The 19,127-nt window shown below is 35.2% G+C and overlaps 1 long non-coding RNA gene across 3 annotated transcripts in view; it reads left to right on the top strand.

Moving 5' to 3' along the window:
• LOC116575066 overlaps positions 1–14,765 on the top strand; it is a 35,180-nt gene extending 20,415 nt beyond the window's left edge. For 2 of the 3 annotated variants that reach the window (XR_004279585.1, XR_004279586.1), the window contains 4 exons: positions 3,650–3,725; positions 12,220–12,290; positions 13,958–14,114; positions 14,548–14,765. This is a non-coding gene — a long non-coding RNA (uncharacterized LOC116575066). The remainder of the gene's footprint in view (positions 1–3,649; positions 3,726–12,219; positions 12,291–13,957; positions 14,115–14,547) is intronic. The other variant, XR_004279587.1, reaches the window with a different exon arrangement.
• Positions 14,766–19,127: the final 4,362 nt, after the last annotated feature.

The raw sequence follows: 19,127 nt of genomic DNA, 5'->3' as shown, positions 1-19,127 counted from the left end.
ATCTTACTTGCTTCTTCCACTTGGATAATATTAACATGTTTAGATCAAAGCAAATTAAATATCAGTAGCAGCAAATTGAGAAAAAAAATGTTTTCTGCTCTTTAAATCTATGTTTGCATTCAATTCACCAAAGTCCACCTTAGGTAATCTAGTAGATATTATATGCAAACTATATATATGTGTACATTAAAAAGAGTGTCCATTCCTCTTTCATATTATAGACTAACAGAAATGGTATTTTTCAACCAAGTACGATAATAATGGGATGTTTTTCAGCATGATGGATGCATGTCTATGAAGATTTTGTGAAAATGAAATATGCCCACAGGTGAAGGGGATTACTAACTCTTGACATAGACTTGCTGTATGTATAGTTCACTGGGCTTTCAAGTGTTTGAATCTGTGACTGTGTTCTGAGGAGACAGTACCATGTGGTAGATTTATGATGGCCTCGTGGAAACAGAGCTAGCAAAGATTATGGCGTACTTGTTTAGAAAAACGGTGAGCTGAAGGTTCCTGATTTACACTGACATATATCTAGATGAAACCATAGTTTGCAAATTGCCTTGAGGAGTAATCTTTTATTAAGTGTTTGATAGATATCAAAATGTACATATCTCTTTTAAAACATACCAAGAATTTTGATCTTATTTTTGCAAGGATTCTTCTATATCTATAGGTTAAAATAATTTTTAGAGGTTAAACTATTTTTACTTCTACATTTCTATTTTCTAAAGAACTTAAAAATTAATAACCAGTAAGAGAAATTGTATCGTGTTAAGAAATACATTTTATAATGTTGAAAAATTAAAAGGTCCTATAGTGTGAAAACATGTAAAATTTTACAGTAAATCAGCATAGCTGTTAAGAGGCTCAAAGTCTTCACAGCTTTTGTTTTGGGTTTTGTTTTTATATTTATGTTCTTATTCAAGGATGAAGAAATAACCTTCAAAGAAGGTGCCTTAATTGGTCAACTTACAACCTGCCACTCCCTGACTTCTTTCCGTTTTAAGTGTTTAATAAACGTAATCTTCATTTGAAGGATGTGGCTGTTTCTCCCTTATTTTATTAGGCTAGTGAAGCTACTCCTTCACTGAATTCAGAACTGAAATTGTGAGCTGATATGCTCACAGACTTTTTTCCTATGGAAAGTCTTATCTGTATATGATCGGAAATGGCCGAACGCATGACACAAACTTTTAATCATTGTGTTCTGCATTTTTAATTTCTGTGATGCTATTCTTTGCTGTGCCCCTTTAATTTGTGTAAGAGTGTCACCATTCCTATGTAGGAGAACCGCATTTTTTCCACAATACCAATCTGTATGCTCCTAGTTAATCTGAGAAATAAGTGTTTGGGAAAAGAGGAGTGGTTTACAATTAAATAATAGCTTTGAAATTGCTGAAATCACAGCTCCTTCCAAATATTCACCCTGTTGGTTCCATTATGCTTGTATTTTACAGCTTAGGATTTTGGATGTTTAGTGCTGGTATTGTGTAAAGTGGGTGTTCCTAGAAGTCATACTTATGAATTATTGTGTTCCCCAACTGCTTCAGGGCATAAAATTTCTCTAAGAGACAGCAGCTGACAGATTGGAAGAAACTGGCTCAAAGTGTCAGATAACTTTTAACTTCTAATGTTGAGTTTTGAAAGTATCCTTTGGGTCTCTGTTCTTAGGGATTTAGTAAGAACAAATAGAATGCATAGGAAGCACATATTTCCACTATTGGCCTAGTCTTTTTTTTTTTTTTTTTTAATCATAGCTCAGAATACTTCAAAAAAACTTGTGGCAAAAAAAATAACATAACATGACATCTACCCTTTTAACAAATTTTAAATGTATAGTGCCCTACTCTTAACTATAGGCACAGCATTTTTCAGCAGATCTCTAGAACTTTTTCATTTTACGTAACTGAAATTTTATACCCATTGAACAAGTCTCCATTTCCTTCTCCCCACTGACCCTCACCTCAATCTTACTCTCTGTTTCTGTGAATTTGACCATTGAGATGTCCCATGTAAGTGGAATCGCGCGATATTTGTCCTTCCGTGACTGCCTTATTTCACTTGGCATATATTTTCCAAGTGTATCGGGATACTTACCTCTGTCTACTGTTATCCTCGCCCTCCCCGGAGGGTCCCAGAGAAGGGACTCAGTTGGAATGTTCCACATGAAATAAAACAGTTCATTTACTAAGAGATTGCAAGAGAGAGAAGGGAAGGATTAGAAGAGGAAACCTGATTAATTCTCACAGGACACAGGTACAGAGAGGTTGGTAGCCACCATTCTTGTCATTGTTGACTGTTGCTCACCATGTGGCAGGCATAATGATGAGGGCTTTATGTACATTGTCATATCCACCTGCTCAGCTTCCCACTGAGATAGGTGCTGTTATGAGCCCCACTTTACAGATTAAGGAAATGAAAGCACAGAGGGATAAAGTAACTTGCCCAAGTTTACAGAGCAGATCAGCGCTAGAGACAGGACCCAGCCTTCGTTTTGAGCAATTATGCTGCTTTCCTAATAGTTGCTGGGTAAACAATTTTTTTTTTTTTAAATACAAAAGAGTAAAATAAAGTCTCTATCAGTGAAGGAGAAATAGCTCTTCATTCTCCTAAGAAATAAGAAGAAAGTGCTCTTGGCCAAAGTTAGCTGATAGTCTTGCTATTTGGTTCTGAAGAAGGATAAATGTGTGGGAGTTAGATGCACAGTCCAGGGTATAGATGTCAGAGTGTTGGACGTGACAGGTTTAATCATCAAGGTTCTTTTTGGTGAGATGGTGTCTAGACCCCTACCACTCTGAGTGGCATAAATTCACTCTCAGGTTTGTAAAAGATGTGCAAAAATACAAGTATTCTTTATGAAAGTATCTGTTTCGGATGATATGTGTCTGTAACATTAATGGGACTTATTTGTGCTGTGCTCCTTTCTAAGAATATTCTTTAGCTGTGGTTGTTGCATTTACATATCATTGTATGAGATCAAGTATAAGCCTATGGTACTGTGGGAGATTTTACTGTTTTTACTTCCCGGATCAGATTAAGTGTTTAACTTCTTATGCTCTCGCTAATGATTGCTTTTATTACTTTTGCTGCATTCACTACTCAAAAATAAAGTCACTAAAATTTGCTTGTTTTATTTACTCATAAAGATTGCAGATTGTTTGAAAATTGGGCATACCCATCAAGCCAAATCCCATCACAGGTATACACTCTATTGTGGTAACAAAAGTATTTTGCTTCAGTAAAAAACTATGGAATTTATTTATGGATAGAGAATGCCTCCGAGATAGTAGGGGCTCAGTAGATGTTAATTGGATAAATACGTATTCGCTCTGATTAAAATCTTATTGAAAGAGGCCATAGGTCTTTGATCCCAACGACGGTCATTCAGAGGTTAAAAATTACTTTGTTTTGGGGTGCCTCGGTGGCTCAGAGGGTTAAGCCTCTGTCTTCAGTTTGGGTCGTGATCTCAGGGTCCTGGGATCGAGTCCCACATCTGGGCTCTCTCCTCGGCAGGGAGCCTGCTCCCCACCCCACCCCCCCCCGCCTGCCTCTCTGCCCACTTGTGATCTCTGTCAAATAAATAAATAAATAAAATCTTTAAAAAAATAAAAAAAAATTACTTTGTTTTGTTTTGTTTCCTTAGGGTGCTGTGAAAACCAGAATTGGGCCAATGCAGTTTGCTTTCAACCATCATGGTGGAAACAGAGAACATCAGAGAGGTACACAATTATCACTAAGCAAACAATAGAGCAAAAGTATATAAAAGTGGAAGACTTAGAATCACGGAAAAAAACGTTTGAATTCTAGCTCCAGTTGATAATGGTGTTGTAATGCTAGACCAGTTATTAACCTCTTCAGAACAGTTTTACTTTTGTATAAAATGTAGATTAAAATAACAGAGAGAGACACCTCTATCAATGGTTTTTAAATATTCTGTGAAATAGCACAGGACCTGGCACTGTGTAAATCCTCAGCAACCATGATTACCAAGATTAATACATGGTATATTTTAATGTCCTTATGTATATATTGGTTTGCAATTTGAAAAGTTCCAATTTTGACATGTTACATTAATGGATGATATTTCAAATCAGTAACTTTTATTTTGAGGATTCTCTCAAGAATCAAAGGAGACTCAAATCTGAGAGAAAAATTTGAGAAACAGATATAATTCAGAATGTTTTGATTGTACAATCTTGTTGAGTTCATAAGCATTAAACTTTAATAATTTGGTTTTATATGTGGTAGAAATAGTCTATAAACAAAATATAAAACTAAGTAGAATTTGCGTTTCATAGTTGGCACAGGATTCACATTTTTGAACTGAGCTGCAGCTGCTATGGTGAATGAGATACTGTCTCTATATTTAAGAAACTTATAGTCCAATGGGATATTTATTGACCAAAATTATGAAGTAAGAGCAGTAGGGGAAATAGTAATTCCATGAAACTAGTTGGAGAGTGTAAAGTCAGGCATTTAATTTATGTCATGGACTACTGAGAAGGCCATGCTGTTTTCAGACCTTTGAAGGCTCTGCATCTGTCACTGTTGTGTGTACATGCATGTGTGTGTGTACATGTGCGGGTTCATGAATGAGAAAACAAAGCAAAAAAGTCCTCCTTTATTCCAGCTCTCATTGCCTTGTTTGTAGGAAGAAACATAGTGTGTTTTCCTCTCTCACCCTTAAGTGAAGAGATTGTTTCCCTGAAGGAATAATTAATTACGTGTGTACATAAGCTGACGTCTAAGACTTCTACCAAGCAGTCATGGAAACAGTGAAATCGTTCATAAATAGCAAAATCTCTTCCACAGGAGAGGTCAATATTTATGATAAGTTTTCCACTTTTTTTTTTCTTTTCCAATTTTCTGCTTTCTTTCCAAAGTCTGTTGGGCAGTGCATATATAATTTTAAAGGAAAAAAAAAAAAGCAGAAATCTTTCCCTTTAACATTGACAGAGATAACAAATATCCCATCTCTTCATTGTCCTTTGACTTCGGTGACTTGTGCCCTCGTGTGTGACCACAAGGCTCCCCTCCTGTTGACAGTTACAAGCCAAGGATAGACGCTTTGCCGGACTGCAGGCACAGTTCAGAAAAGCCGGAATGTTTAGGATAATTTGGACTGCTAAAGTGCCCCTGCATAGGGCACAGTATAGCCAAGTGCTGGACACCTGGATGAAGCACAGAGAATGAGCACTCCTAAATCTTCTACCTTATCTCATTCATGAATTAAATGAGCCTTACGAAAAATAAATTAAGGCTTCACGTCTACCTTCACCATATATCATTACTTAGGACTTTCTAAACTGCTAAAGACAAAAAACAAAAACAACTCATACTAGTTTATTACTGTTGAAATTCACCAGAATTTTCATAGTCTATAAGCTGTCTTTAAGTAAATTCTCTGAGAGCTATTCAGCATTATTTTGTATTCTAATTTAGTATTGATGTTAAAAACATGACTGACTGCCATCTGTTATCACAGGTGTCATCTGATGGAAACGTTGGTTCTGGAGTTTCGTTCACTCTGATATATTCTGTATGCAAGGGAAAAGGAAGCAAATAAATCTGTACTGCCCACCTCCACACAGCGAACTGTTGCTCTTTAAATGTAACCTCAGGATAGCATTAAGGTGGAACAGTTTTCCAATCTAGGGAGCATCATTTGTTCCCAGCCCAAAAGCCCAAGATTAAAGTATGCTTACATGCTAACAAGAGAAAGGAAAACAACTCACTGGAAGAAAAAAGAACAAAGCTTTGTTAATCTTATTTCGTCCTTGCATTAGCAGATTTACTCTTTTAATGATATAATTAACATATCCTGGGTACCCACAGGGTGCCTGAAACAGACACACTGTAGAACTGGGAGTACAGAGTTGGACCAGCCTGCAAGTCCTACCTGTTAAATAGAAGTGAGACGAACATTTAATGCTTATACGATGTGAGGTATCAAGCCACGTTTCCAAACTGAATTGTAATTCAAAGTGTAGGCATTGTGTCATAAGCATATTTCCATTGTCCTGCAGACTTTCTATTAACTTTTACAGCTTAGATGTATTCCTTCTTAACCATTCATGCTCTTCAGCTTTTAGATTGTTTCTGAACTTTGGCTATTATGGAGAGCATTATTATTTAAACCGTGGAAGTCTGAAGAGTGCCCTCCATGTCCAATAATAAAGAAACAATGAAATAAATCATAGCATGAATATACAGTAGAGGAGTAGAAAACACAAAAATGATTCTTGTCAACATTTTTTAGTGATTTAAATAAAAAAGCAAAGCAAAAGCTGTGTTATACACACATACATTTATATATTTAGAGCTCCACAACATAAAATTTTGTATTTGTACAAAAACATCAGGAAAATTTTATCAAAATTTTATCTGGGCTTAATTCTGTATTCGGTATGAGTAACTACTAGCAGGTTTTTTTTTTTCTTTTTATTCTCTGCTTTGTAAAGTTTTAAGATTTATGTATTTATTGTACATGCACTGGGGGAGAGGCGGAAAGGGAGCGGAAGAAGGCTCCCTGTTGGACTGAGGGCCCCATCCCAGGGCTCTGGGCTGGGGCTCAGGGCAGGGGCTCAGGGTTGGGGCTCCATCTAACCACCTGAGATCACGAAGCCAAGAGTCTGTCACTTAACCGACTGAGCCACCCGAGAGCCCTTGAAGTTTTTCTCTAAAGGTCATGTCTTATTTTAGAATCAGACTAAGCCTATATTCTTACTATATGTTTTAAGAAATTTGATTTTGAATTAAAAAGCAAATATTTTGTAGTTTTGAAAGGTATTTCCTAGTTTTTTCTCCAGATGATTTTTGCCAACTTAAACAGGCACCGGAAATAGCAATAATACCAGTACTGAGTCAGAAAAAAACCAAACCAAATCAAAATAAAAAACACAGCTTATTAAAACATAATAACTAAAAAGACCTCATTGCTATTTTAATTGGCATTTTTTAACTAGAAAATACCATGATTATTGTTCCCTCTTTGATTTCTAATTTCTAAAAGATATTTCCTTTTGCCTGAATTCTATATAACATCTTTTGTCTTTATTTCTCATTTTCTTCCCTTAGAAAGAATTCTTTATGTAACACTAACATTTGATACAAATATTCTTCTTTGACTATGTTCCTTTTATTTTATGCTGTTTACTTTTCAGTGTTTTTAATGGCCAAATTTGTTAATATTTTTATTAACGATTTTATTTATAACTTCAAATTTTGAAAGTTTCTACCTCTCTAGAGTTAAGTAATTATTAAATTATTTTTGTTTAGTGTTGCCGTTGTTTGGATAGTGTTCTGTAGTTTTTAACTGAAAATTTTAAATTAACATTTATAGAGTATTGTTTGTTTTATTGGCCTACATTTTTTCAAATGCTAATAAATGGTCCCCAAACCATTATTTTCTTTTTTATGATGCTCCCTTTAATTATATTTGTGTATTCACATGCATATAAACATATACAGATTATATATACATATAAAATATGTGTATATTAATATGCATGTATAGTGTTATTCTTTTTTTAAAAGATTTTTTATTTATTCATTTGAGAGACGGAGTGAGCATGAGTTGGGGGAGAAGCAGAGGAGAGGGAGAACAGATTCCCCACTGACCAGGGAGCCCTCCTGGAACCTGACCTAAGGACAGACCCTTAACCTAACTGACTGAGCCACCCAGGCACCTAGATAGTGTTATTCTTGAATTTATTATTTTATTCTTTTAGTTTGCACATCTGTCTAGAAGTTTGTGCATCAGTCTAAAATACACACTGCTTTAATTAGAGTTGCTTTAATCTTAATCAATTGTAATAGTTCATACGTTTGTATATGCTCATTACTCCTCTTTCTATACATCTTAAAATATCCCCTTTATTGTTCTAAATTAATTTTACTGCTAATTTCTGTCATCTCCAAGAAAAAAAATCCAAAAAATTAGCATTATTAAAATTATGAATTATATTAAATGTACAAATTAATTGAGAAAAATTGAATAACAAATAATGATGGATAACTTAATAATTTGTTTGAGCACAACTGGATTTTCTGGCTCAGATCAAGAAAGAATGATAATCTCTGCAGAGGCATGGATGCAGCATAACTCCCCAAACCCCAGTATCTTGGCCTTTTCCCTCATAAGGCTCTGAGAAGAAAGAACCTGCCACAAACACACCAAACCTTACCAGCTCTGTGTTGCTAATGATTACAAATAAATTCTACAGATGGGAGTAGTCCCCCCAAACATTAAAATATTGAAACAATGAAAGATTGTTTAGGTTAACAAACATCTTGAGGAGACAACATTCAGCCTAAAAACCCTTCTTATCTTATGACCAATAATGACTGGTCAGATTTCCTAACACCTGAAATTTCAAAATAAGGGTGTTGATTAGAAAGAAACTGTTAAATCTGAGCCACAGGTCAGATGTGGGGAAAATAGGTCTAATCTGTATCATACACTTAGAACTTCAAATACTAGAAGGAACTGAGAGTGTTTGTGGAGGGAAGCCTGTGGAAGAGCTGTTAGCGGGACCGTTTCTCTTTTGGAGTCTTGTGTGGGGCCACATGGATGGAGGGTATGTGCTTATATTTGAGCCATTTCAATTCATGCCTTGATTCCCCATTTTTTTCTTTACCCTAGTGAAGCTCTCTGTTACATGGTGCCTTGTATCTTAGACCCAACCCACATCTTGTTTCCATCTTGTTAGAGGCATGATTATTGGTAGCTTTCCCCATGCTATTTGTTATACCGTATATATGCCGTGTGTCAAACACTGGGTTGCATATTTCGCATATCTTATTTTATTTACTCCTCAGAACAAATCTGAGGAGTATATAGCATTCCGGATTCCAACCTGATTTTTACTAGTACTCTTGTTTCCCATCTTCCTCAGAATTTACAGTTTTACTGTCTGTGGACAAATTTCCAGGGTTTCTCTGTAGCTCTGTTGAACCCCAGAATCTACATTTCTTCATTAGTCTCCACTAGCTAGTATTGTCAATAAACTGACATACTGGGTTCTCTCCATGGTTAGCATTGGTATCTAGGTCAGGGTTATCTTATCCCTCCCAGATCTGTTCATAGTTTGCTGTCTTGTCTGTCTTTCCATTAGTCCAACTATCTATTTAGTATGTCAATAAGGATAAACAGAAGGAATTCTAATTCTCATGCTTTCAAGGACCCACAAGGTGACATGTCTTAAATTCAGTGTTGATACACTAAAATATGTTCATAGCTGGAGATCCTTGACCAAAATGATTACTAGTCAGGTGCATGTCTATTGTTCCTCTATACCTATGAATTTAGCCTGATGCATTTTCAATATATTACAATATACTATAGGTTCTCAGTAAATAATCACTGATGGATGTTACCAATGGAAAAACATTTAGGAGGGAGTAGTAGAAAACTAAACCACAGGAAAAAGAGTGCTAGACTTTGAGTAGGATACCATGATTGAATTTTTGGCTACGTTCTATATTACCTGAGTGTCTGGGAAAGTTTTTTTAAACTTTTTGAGTCTTCGTTTCTTTATGTGTAAAGTGTGGGTTATATTATTAACTTTTTCAAAAGATCCACAAAACTGTATATAGAAAAGACTATAAATTCAGGCATAGAGTAGGAGATCAGATCTATCAGAAATAGATGACACGCTCAATGGGACAATTAAAGAAAAATTTTTAAAAAGATTTAATTTATTTATTTTTCAGATCCAGAGGGAGTACAAGCAGGGGGAACAGCAGATAAGAGAGAGAAGCAGGTTCTCTGATGAGCAGGGAGCCCGATGTGGGACCTGAGCCAAAGGCAGATGCTTAACTGATTGAGCCACCCAGGCATCCCCAGTTAATGAAATTTATCGGGAAGAATTCATTTACAAACCACAGACAGGTTTAAAAGAAATTGACAAGAGAGCTGTTCTTAGGTCATAAAGAGCAAGGGGAGTCAGGAGTTACTGGAACATGGAAAAGAGTTCTACCTATAGGAGAGGGCTGCCTTACTGGCTCAGGTAGGGTAAGCAGCAACTACAAACTCTTACTTCATGCCAGTACCATGACCCAAACCCAATCGTAAGACTGACGGATTGGAGTCCAATTGATTCAGACCATAAAGGCCAGCTTTCTGGCAGGCAATGAGAGAGTAGAGAAGGATAGAAATTGGATCTGAAGGGGCAAAAAGACTAACAGAACGCTCAAGACAGTTTTGTTGAATAAACAAATACTTGAATCTGAATCCCTATTATCATTCCAAAGACAAAACCTTTGACCATAGACTGAAAATCTCATATTAAAGTGGAGAAAATATAGACGAAAGAAGATAATTAGGGAAAAAAACTAAAATAATGGATAAATTGAAAATCAATGAGAAAAAATGTCAAAAAAGGAGGCAAAAAAAAAGACTTTGAATAAAAGCAAATGTATTATAATAACAATAAAAAAGAAATTAAATATAGACCTTAAGATGAATATATAATATTATATAGTACTAAACTATACTATACTAGTGAACTTGTTATTGAGATTAGCAAGGCATGATTTTTTTTAATATAAAGATTTTATTTATTCATTTGAGACAGAGAGATACAGAAAGAGAGATTGCATTGGCAGGGGGAAAGGCAGAGGGAAAGGAGTAACAGAATCCCTGCTGAGTGGGGAACCCAATGTGGTGCTCAGTGTGGGACTCCATCCCACGCCCCTGAGATCATGACCGATGCTTAACCATCTGAGTGACCCAGACGCCCCATAAAGCATGCTTAAACTTTGAAGCTTAAAGTAACTCAAAGTAGAATGTTATTTAATGTGCTGTATAGTCTACATTCTACATTTATATCGTCTTCAAAATTAGAACAAAATTTTGAGTTAGAATTTGGGACTTAAATCAGTTTGCATTTGGTGCAAATATATTTGGTGCAGCACTCAAATGAGATAGGTATCCACATTTTTGTAGAATGTAAGTTGAGGTAGTTCAGTTTTCTAGGATGCTTGCAAAGAGTGCTTTACATGTCATTAACTAATTTGATTACTACTCAATTTTATACACAAAGCAATCATTGACTACACAAGATTTCATGGACACCAATTTTGCATTTAACAACATATTTTCCCAAACAGCAAACATATTTCAGGTATGTGATAGAGATTTTCTTCTAATGACAATGGAATTTCATTTTATTCCATGTTTAAGTGAAAATTATGTTTTAATGGTAATTTTTTAAAGTTACTCACTTAATTTTCTTCCTCTCGTGGTAAACTGATATTTCCCCATATAATCAAAATTAAAGCTACCAGAACTTAGCACATAAAACAAAGAATATTTTAAAGTCCAGAAAGATATTATTTTGTAATTTAAATTCAGTTTTGTCTGGCTTTGGCATGGTATCCAAGTAATGTAGGTATCTATGTTATTGCAAAAAATAAGCTCAACTTTCGGTTTAGTGGTTGCGTAGGCTCCGGTCATGATCCTGGCATCCTGGGACAGAGCCCTGTGTCCGACTTCCTCCTTGGTAGGGGGGAGTCTGTTTTCCCTCACCCTCTTCTTGCCCTCCCCCATCCACCTCACCCATGGTCTTTCTCACTTTCTCTGTATCTCAAATAAATAGATAAATAAAATCCATAGAACTAACTGCTAATAGGCATCAAGACAATTTTTGAACACTCTTAAAAACACAGCAAAAAAGAATTTATAAAAATGTTGATAATCATTTAGAGAACTTTATCTGGACAAAAACCAAAGAAGTTAGCTGTCATAAAGGAGGGCTGCATATCTTTATTTTAAAAGACTTAGGTTACCTGTCATCGAGTGGGCTGAAATTTTTTTTTTCTTTTCCAATAGTCAAAATTCTATTTCTTATTTCATTACTTCATAATTCACCATGCATTATTATATATCAGTATTTATCAACATGGAAAAGTTTTCATAGTGTCTTCGTGGCAGATGTGATCATTTTTTAAGAAACAAGTTAACTACATTCTCAATAGATAGAAATAATTGGCTTCATACTTATAATAAAATTGGTTAAATTAAGTGGTCCATGAAAACAATTGAATTACCTTTTGGTATGAGGATTAAGCAAAAGTGTATGAATCATAAAATAATCTATCGTGCAATTTCTGATTATATTCTGGGAAAATGGATAGTGTTTACAAATAATGTGAATTTTCATGACTCAATGAATTCTAAAAAAACTAAAGACTGTGCTTTCCCAATTTTAGGAATCACATATAACAAATTTAACAAAACGCTATTCTTCAGGATAAAAGATATCTTTAAAAGGAAGTGTGGGGTAAGCTCGATGTATAGTTATAGGGCATCTACTTTATGTATTACTTATTTATTTATTTAAAACTTTAACAAATGTAGCTTTTTATTTATTTATTTATTTATTTATTTATTTTTTTTTTTTAAAGATTTTTATTTATTTATTTGACAGAGAGAAATCCCAAGTAGATGGAGAGGCAGGCAGAGAGAGAGAGAGGGAAGCAGGCTCTCTGCTGAGCAGAGAGCCCGATGCGGGCCTCGATCCCAGGACCCTGAGATCATGACCTGAGCCGAAGGCAGCGGCTTAACCCACTGAGCCACCCAGGCGCCCCAAATGTAGCTTTTTAAAATGCAAACTAACTCCCATGTCAAATTTAGATATCAGCTGAATAAATATCTCTAGAGCGGTATTAGGGAAAATGATTAGCAGGAAGTACAGCTACCAGAAGAAAATGTGGGAAGTAGGTGATGGAAGAACAGAAATCTGCTTTGAACCAACAAAAAACTTGACAGATGTTTTCCATTCCTCTGATTAACCAAAGGTAACCTGCAAAATTTTCACGAAGAGACAACAGTTAATGGACATTTTAGTTAAAGGAAAATTGTGGTGAATTTTGACTTCTACTTAACATTCTCACTGAGTAGGTCTAAATATTTCAATGGATTCAGTCAGCTAAAATCCACACAAATATTTCCTAATAGGGGAGATCTCTGATCTAGTGATCCATGTGTATGTGTTGTGAATTGCATAAAATCCTATGCAGATTTTGACACATTTTTATATATACAAAGAGAAATAAAAGTGTGTATTCTGATGATATGACTCCTACAATCATCTTTAAACACTTGTCTCTACCTAAAAACAGATACAATTGAAACTAGAGAGATTTTACTGATTGTTTTAACCCAGAGGATCTGATCAATATCAGAAGAAAGCCCTATTTTCCTCGCCTCACAGAATTTTTCCTATTTCCCTGATATAAATTAATCCCAGCGTTGTGGTCGTGGTTGGGGGGTTGAGGGGGTGGAGTGGAGATGTTTTACTTTTCGTGGGAAACAAAATATGTGGTTGCTGACTCTATTTGACAGCATCTCTGTATGGATGGCGGGGATAATTATCTGACGTATGGACTTCAGCAAGTGTTCCCTTAATTGTCCACCCAGCTGGTATTCTCAGAATTTTCCCAGCTTTTGTGTTTTTGATCACATAAACAATGAAAAATGAAAATGCCATGGGAGAGGAATTGCAAAGCAGTCAGATGCTAAAATCCTGGTTCCACAGTTTCAGTACATTTCAATACTTAGAAAGAAGGAGAATAGAGGAACTGAGAAATTTTCTATACGCTAGAAAGAGTAACAAGAACTAAGTCTTGGACAAGGCTCTGAGTGGGTAGTAGTACTTCAGCGACAAGAATCCCACAAACCAAAATGGGGCACGTGCGATGGAAGGAAGGGAAAGAAAACAAGAAACAAAAGTATCTGTGTATATTAACCTTAAATGTGCTGCTGAAAATGTGTAGGTTCTAAATACTGAGCCAACATTTGAAGGGTTTTCTTTTTGAGATTGAAAAATTTAAATGAATTTCTGCTGTTTATGTGCTTGTTGTAATAAGATAATATTTACATTCCACTTAGAAAATAAACCAAAGGCAGATATTGTTTTGTCTTATGCTCTTTTCACTCTATTCACAGGAACAAAACGATTCCATCATTTTTATGTGACTCATATGCAAAACAAAATTTGCTCATCTGTGTGGTCTACTGATTGGAAATAAAATCAGATATTTCATCTAACTTCATTGAGTAAGAGAAAAATCAGTGTGATTCCAAGAAGAGATGAACTCATTTGGTAAAGAAATACTTGTTTTACAATTTTTAGAAAGAATTATCAATAGCATCCTGTTAAAAAATGTCAGATGCCAGAGCATATTCTTTATTTTTAATATTTTAATTATACTATTATTTTAATAAAACCATGACTGGCACATGAAAGAACACATTCCAGTTTTGGAAAGATGCAGTTTCATGAATATTGAACTTTCCTTCTGTGTATATAAATCATAAAGTTCAAGTGTCACAAAAAATATCACCTCATATTTTTGGCTTATGCTTTCACATGCTTTCATGAACTTACTTGACCATATTGGCCTTATTTTTGTACATAGATACAGCTTTACTTCACTTGTTCTGTTTTTGTTTCTACACTTAAATTCTGTAACCCAAAAAATATGCTGCCTTGCAAGGATTTTTTTTTTTTATTTTGTTTTTATTTCTGTTCTCAGATTTGTTTTCCTGGTACTATAATATTTTGTGATGAGATGACATTGAATGAATAAATGTAAGTTTAATTACCATCATTGTTTGATCAAATATTTGATTTGGGAATTGGTCAGTGGGATTGAGGAGTCAGTCACAATAATTTTATATTAGCACTAATTTAGGAGAGAGGTGCTGTTCCATTTACTTCTGCCAGTCAATGACAGGGTGAAATCTGAAATCTTTCATCCATCGGGATGCTAGATGAAACTGTCAGTGCTACCCTCAGATTTTCGAAATGGTTGCATATTAGACGTTGTAGATAAAGCCTTTATATATGTCCTCATAAAAAGATTTACCTTGGATGGCAAGGCTCAAAACTCAGCAGTACTGAGTATCAGTATAAAGTCACCTTCCACAGTCCTATTTAGAATTTCTGCATTTAATGTTTTTGGATGAGCAATTGAAATCATTAACAGAGAAGTTTTTTACATTTACCTTGGGCACAAAGGTTTGTGTAAACTGTTTTTCAAGAAAGAGGGGAGACCTAAAAAAAGAGAAATAATTGTTTAGTATGCATGTTTGACACTCAGGTTTATTGATAGGTTCTGCTTTTTATAAGATGAATACTATGACAAATGACAGAGAAGAGATTGCACGTCACTATCTCTGTTCTATCTATGTACTGCCAGTGGGCAAAGATTTCTCATTTCATACATCATTTACAACTTCCTACAGTAATTTTACACAGTTCATATCCTTGGTACAGGCATAGCAATTATGTATACACATATATGCATGCAGGCATACTGAATATGAAAACCATGCGGTTCTAAAGAGTTGCAAAGTTCATACGCTCCAGCCAATAGATGCTGGTGAAAGCTTTCTCATTTTAACTGATGCCCCAGTGTTACTATGAAACTGGTTATTTCAGGAGGTCTTCTTTTAGAGTATGTTGGTAAAATATTATTTTCAGTTTTTCCAATTGCTTTTGTATCCCAAAAGTTACCTTAAAAAATAATTATGTTCCAGTCACCTGGATGGCTTAGTCACTTAAGAATCTGACTCTTGACTTCATTCCTGAGACTGAGTGTCCATCCCCCTCCCCCTCCCCCTACCCCCTCCCCCTCCCCCCACCTCCTCCCCCTCCCGTTGGGCTCTGAGCTGGGGGTGGAGCCTGCTTTAAGATTCTGTCTCTCCCTCTCCCTCTGCCCCTTCACTCGCCTCCCCTGCACCTTTCTTTAAAAAAGAAAAAAAGAATATGTTCCCTTTTCTATACACTTTTACTCCTTTGCCTAAGTAGAATAAGAAAAATGCAATTTTGCATTCTGGAATGGATGAAAAGCAACCCTAAAATGTAGATTTTCAATTTTAAATGTGAATAGAGTAGGACAGCATTTGGTTATACTGGACTTTCTAAAATTATTTTCAGTTTTCTTAGTTGTTCTACTTTTTCATCTAATGTAGTATACTTAACATCTAGAGAGACTGTAAATTATTAAATTGAAACATAATTTATAATCTCCAGAAATAAATTCTGAATGCTTTCATGTGTTATCAGTAATATATAACTAATTTAAGATTTTTGAATTTCTAGTTTTTTTCCCCCAAATTTCATTATTTTTAATATTCTGGTTTTCATTATGTGTGGTTAGAATGATGAATGGTAACTCTGCAATTTTTTCAAAAGTACAGAAATTAATGATTCAGATTCAGCAAACACAATGAATCCCATAGTTACTTATTAATTAATTTTAAACAATTATTTGATGTGTTGACATGCTGTATACCTACTCCTCCACAACGAAGATTTCTTAAGATTTGTCCCTTTCTTTTCTTTTCTTTTTAAGATTTTATTTGTTTATTTGTTAGAACGAGAGAGAGGCAGGCAGAGGGAGAAGGAGGCTCCCTCCTGAGCAAAGAGCCCAATGTGGGACTCAACCCCAGGACCCTGGGATCATGACTTGAGCTGAAGGCAGACCCTCACCTGACTAAGCCACCTAGGCATTTCTGACCCTTTCTTTTGAGAGATGACTCCTTCCAGTTTCCTTTCATTAACCTTCGCCTGGTATCCCTGATGCATCAGAATGCATAAATCTATTTATGGAAAATAAGATTTCTCATATTAGGTCCTTGTATTTTAAGACAAGACAGGAACACATAAATGGTATATTCTACTTTTGTGACTCTTTCTATTACTGATGTCTGATAAATGCACAAGATATTAGAGGTCTTTGTGTTTTAATAAAATTCAGGAGAATAGATTGCCAATGCTATTCTGTCACTGACCATTTTCTTGTCCTTGAATTGGTTCTTCCATGCACTTCAATATTTCACTTGTAAAATGAAGCAAAACTGGATGATCTAAATTTTTTAAAATATAGGTAAGATCTCTCTCACTAGCCATGACACCAGAAATGTTATATGCCTGGGAAGAGTTTTGCAAATTCATTTAAGGGTACAAAATGAAGGCCCTATGTTTTAAATTCAAGATTGTTCTAATGGCTACTGTAATTTAACTTTATTTGCCTATAATCCTAGTAATGTTATAGTCAATGACAAATGATAACTATAGAAATAGCTCCAGTGTATCTTAATTTTATGGATAGTCACATTAAAAAAAAAAAACGGTTAGCATTTTCACTGAACACTCAAATCCTCTTATCTGTTTTTCATAGCTAGTTGCTTTTTGAAGACTTTTTACCAGGCTTTATAGAATGCCTGAATCACACAGGAAGGGAATAAATGCCTATTCAGGGGTAATGTAAAGTTTTTAAGATAAAGAATTTAGTCAAAAGCAGTTTTTTAAACGAACTTAAACATGGAATGATTGTTAAAAAGCCACACTAGTGAATGCTTTATAGCACTGACCCTAAAGTAACATACAGAGCTATGAGAGCATTATGCATATGACGCATATAAAAAAATCCCAAAAAGTTCTAGCGACTAATCATTTCTTCTTTTCTAATCTTGAGATTCAAAGGAAAGCCATTTTGACTGCAACTTTATTCTCCATATACACACAAATCAAGAATGAGCTGTGTTTTTAGGTAATAAGTTAAAAAAAAAAATAGCACCATGATCAGATCTCACTTTTTCCTTAGTAATGTTAAAGATGTTTTTATTACTCCTTCATTCAATAGTATTTACTGAGGTTCTCCCACGACATAAAAAGTAACTAAACTATACCTAGCTAAACTTACTTAGTTTGACAATAATTAAACGCAGCATCAGATTCTTGCCATAATAGACATGTATTAAGTTTCTATTGTTGTGTAAGAAATTGCTCTAAACGGGGTGGTTTGAAACAACAGACCTTTATTATCTAAGGATCTCCATGTATTGGGAGTCCAAACACAGATGAGGTGTGTCCTCTGAAAGAGGGCTAAGGGAAGCTTAAGTTACTGCTATAACTTATTTCCACGTGGATGTAGGACTGAAGGCCTCATTTCTCACCAGCTGTTAGGGGGAGGTCCTTACAGGCCATTGGCTGATAGTGGTAGTTCTCCTCAGTTCCTTACCACGTGGACCTTCCAACAAGACTGTTTGCTTCATCAAAGCCAGAAAGAGCAAGAGAGGCTCCTGCAAAAATGGGAGCTCTACATGACTTTATGTAAGTAATCAAATAATCCCATACATGTCAGTAATACATCCCACTGTCTTTACATATTCTGTTGGTGAAGAGCAAGTCACAGATCTCATTCACACCTAGGGAAAGGAGATCACAGATGGTAACAGGCATCAGAAGTGGGATGGTAGAGGACACTTTTAAGAGCTTGTCTGCCATATTACAAAAGCAACAGTCTAGGTATAATTCACTTTCAGAGAAATGCATGAACAAAATAGAAACAGTTAAGAACTCATACATTTTTACTTGGAAACTGGGAAGTTTGGTTTTGCTATTAGTAAGTTGTATGGCACTCAGGATTGGATCCATATCTGAAAATGGAAGGGATTGGACTAGAACGATTGCTAAAACCCTTTCTCAGCTCTAGACCTCTACAAGGCCTAGAATGTTTGGAACACATAGAATTATTCAGTGAACTAAATGTTTTACCTTTTACCCCAACATTTATCCAGAAGTTTGTGTTCTTAATGACTTATATCAGGAAGGCTAAATCTATCAGGATTTCAATTTAATGTAAATGATTTTTAAATTTCCTCTCTAAACAAGCTGTGAAAAATAGAGTTAATGGTTAAAAAGGTGGCTTCTGGAGTCAAATCCCAGCTCTTCCTCTCTCATTACCTGAGTGACACTGGGCAAAATATTTCAACTCTCTTCATTGGTACCATAACATGATAATAGTACCTGACTTAGAAGATTGTTGCTTCACAAATACTAATTATTTCATAAATATTAGCTACTGTAGATTTTACCATCATTACAACGTAATGCTGTTAGGTTAAACAAGGAAAATACATACAAGATGAATAATAAAGTTTCTCTGCCTTCAAGGAACTCCCAGAAATGGTGCTTTGTTGAAATATTTTCTCTTCTAGGTAGAATATGTCATTATAAAAAGTGTTTTATTCCCCTTGAGATTTATCAGTAACCAGGATATAGTTGGAATTCTTGTTTAATTTGATAAATATGGTTATATTAATA

Source organism: Mustela erminea, chromosome 16 (assembly GCF_009829155.1).
Source record: "Mustela erminea isolate mMusErm1 chromosome 16, mMusErm1.Pri, whole genome shotgun sequence".
NCBI lineage: Eukaryota > Metazoa > Chordata > Mammalia > Carnivora > Mustelidae > Mustela > Mustela erminea.
The sequence above is the reverse complement of the archived record's forward strand: the minus strand, read 5'-3'. Positions and strand labels throughout refer to the sequence as shown.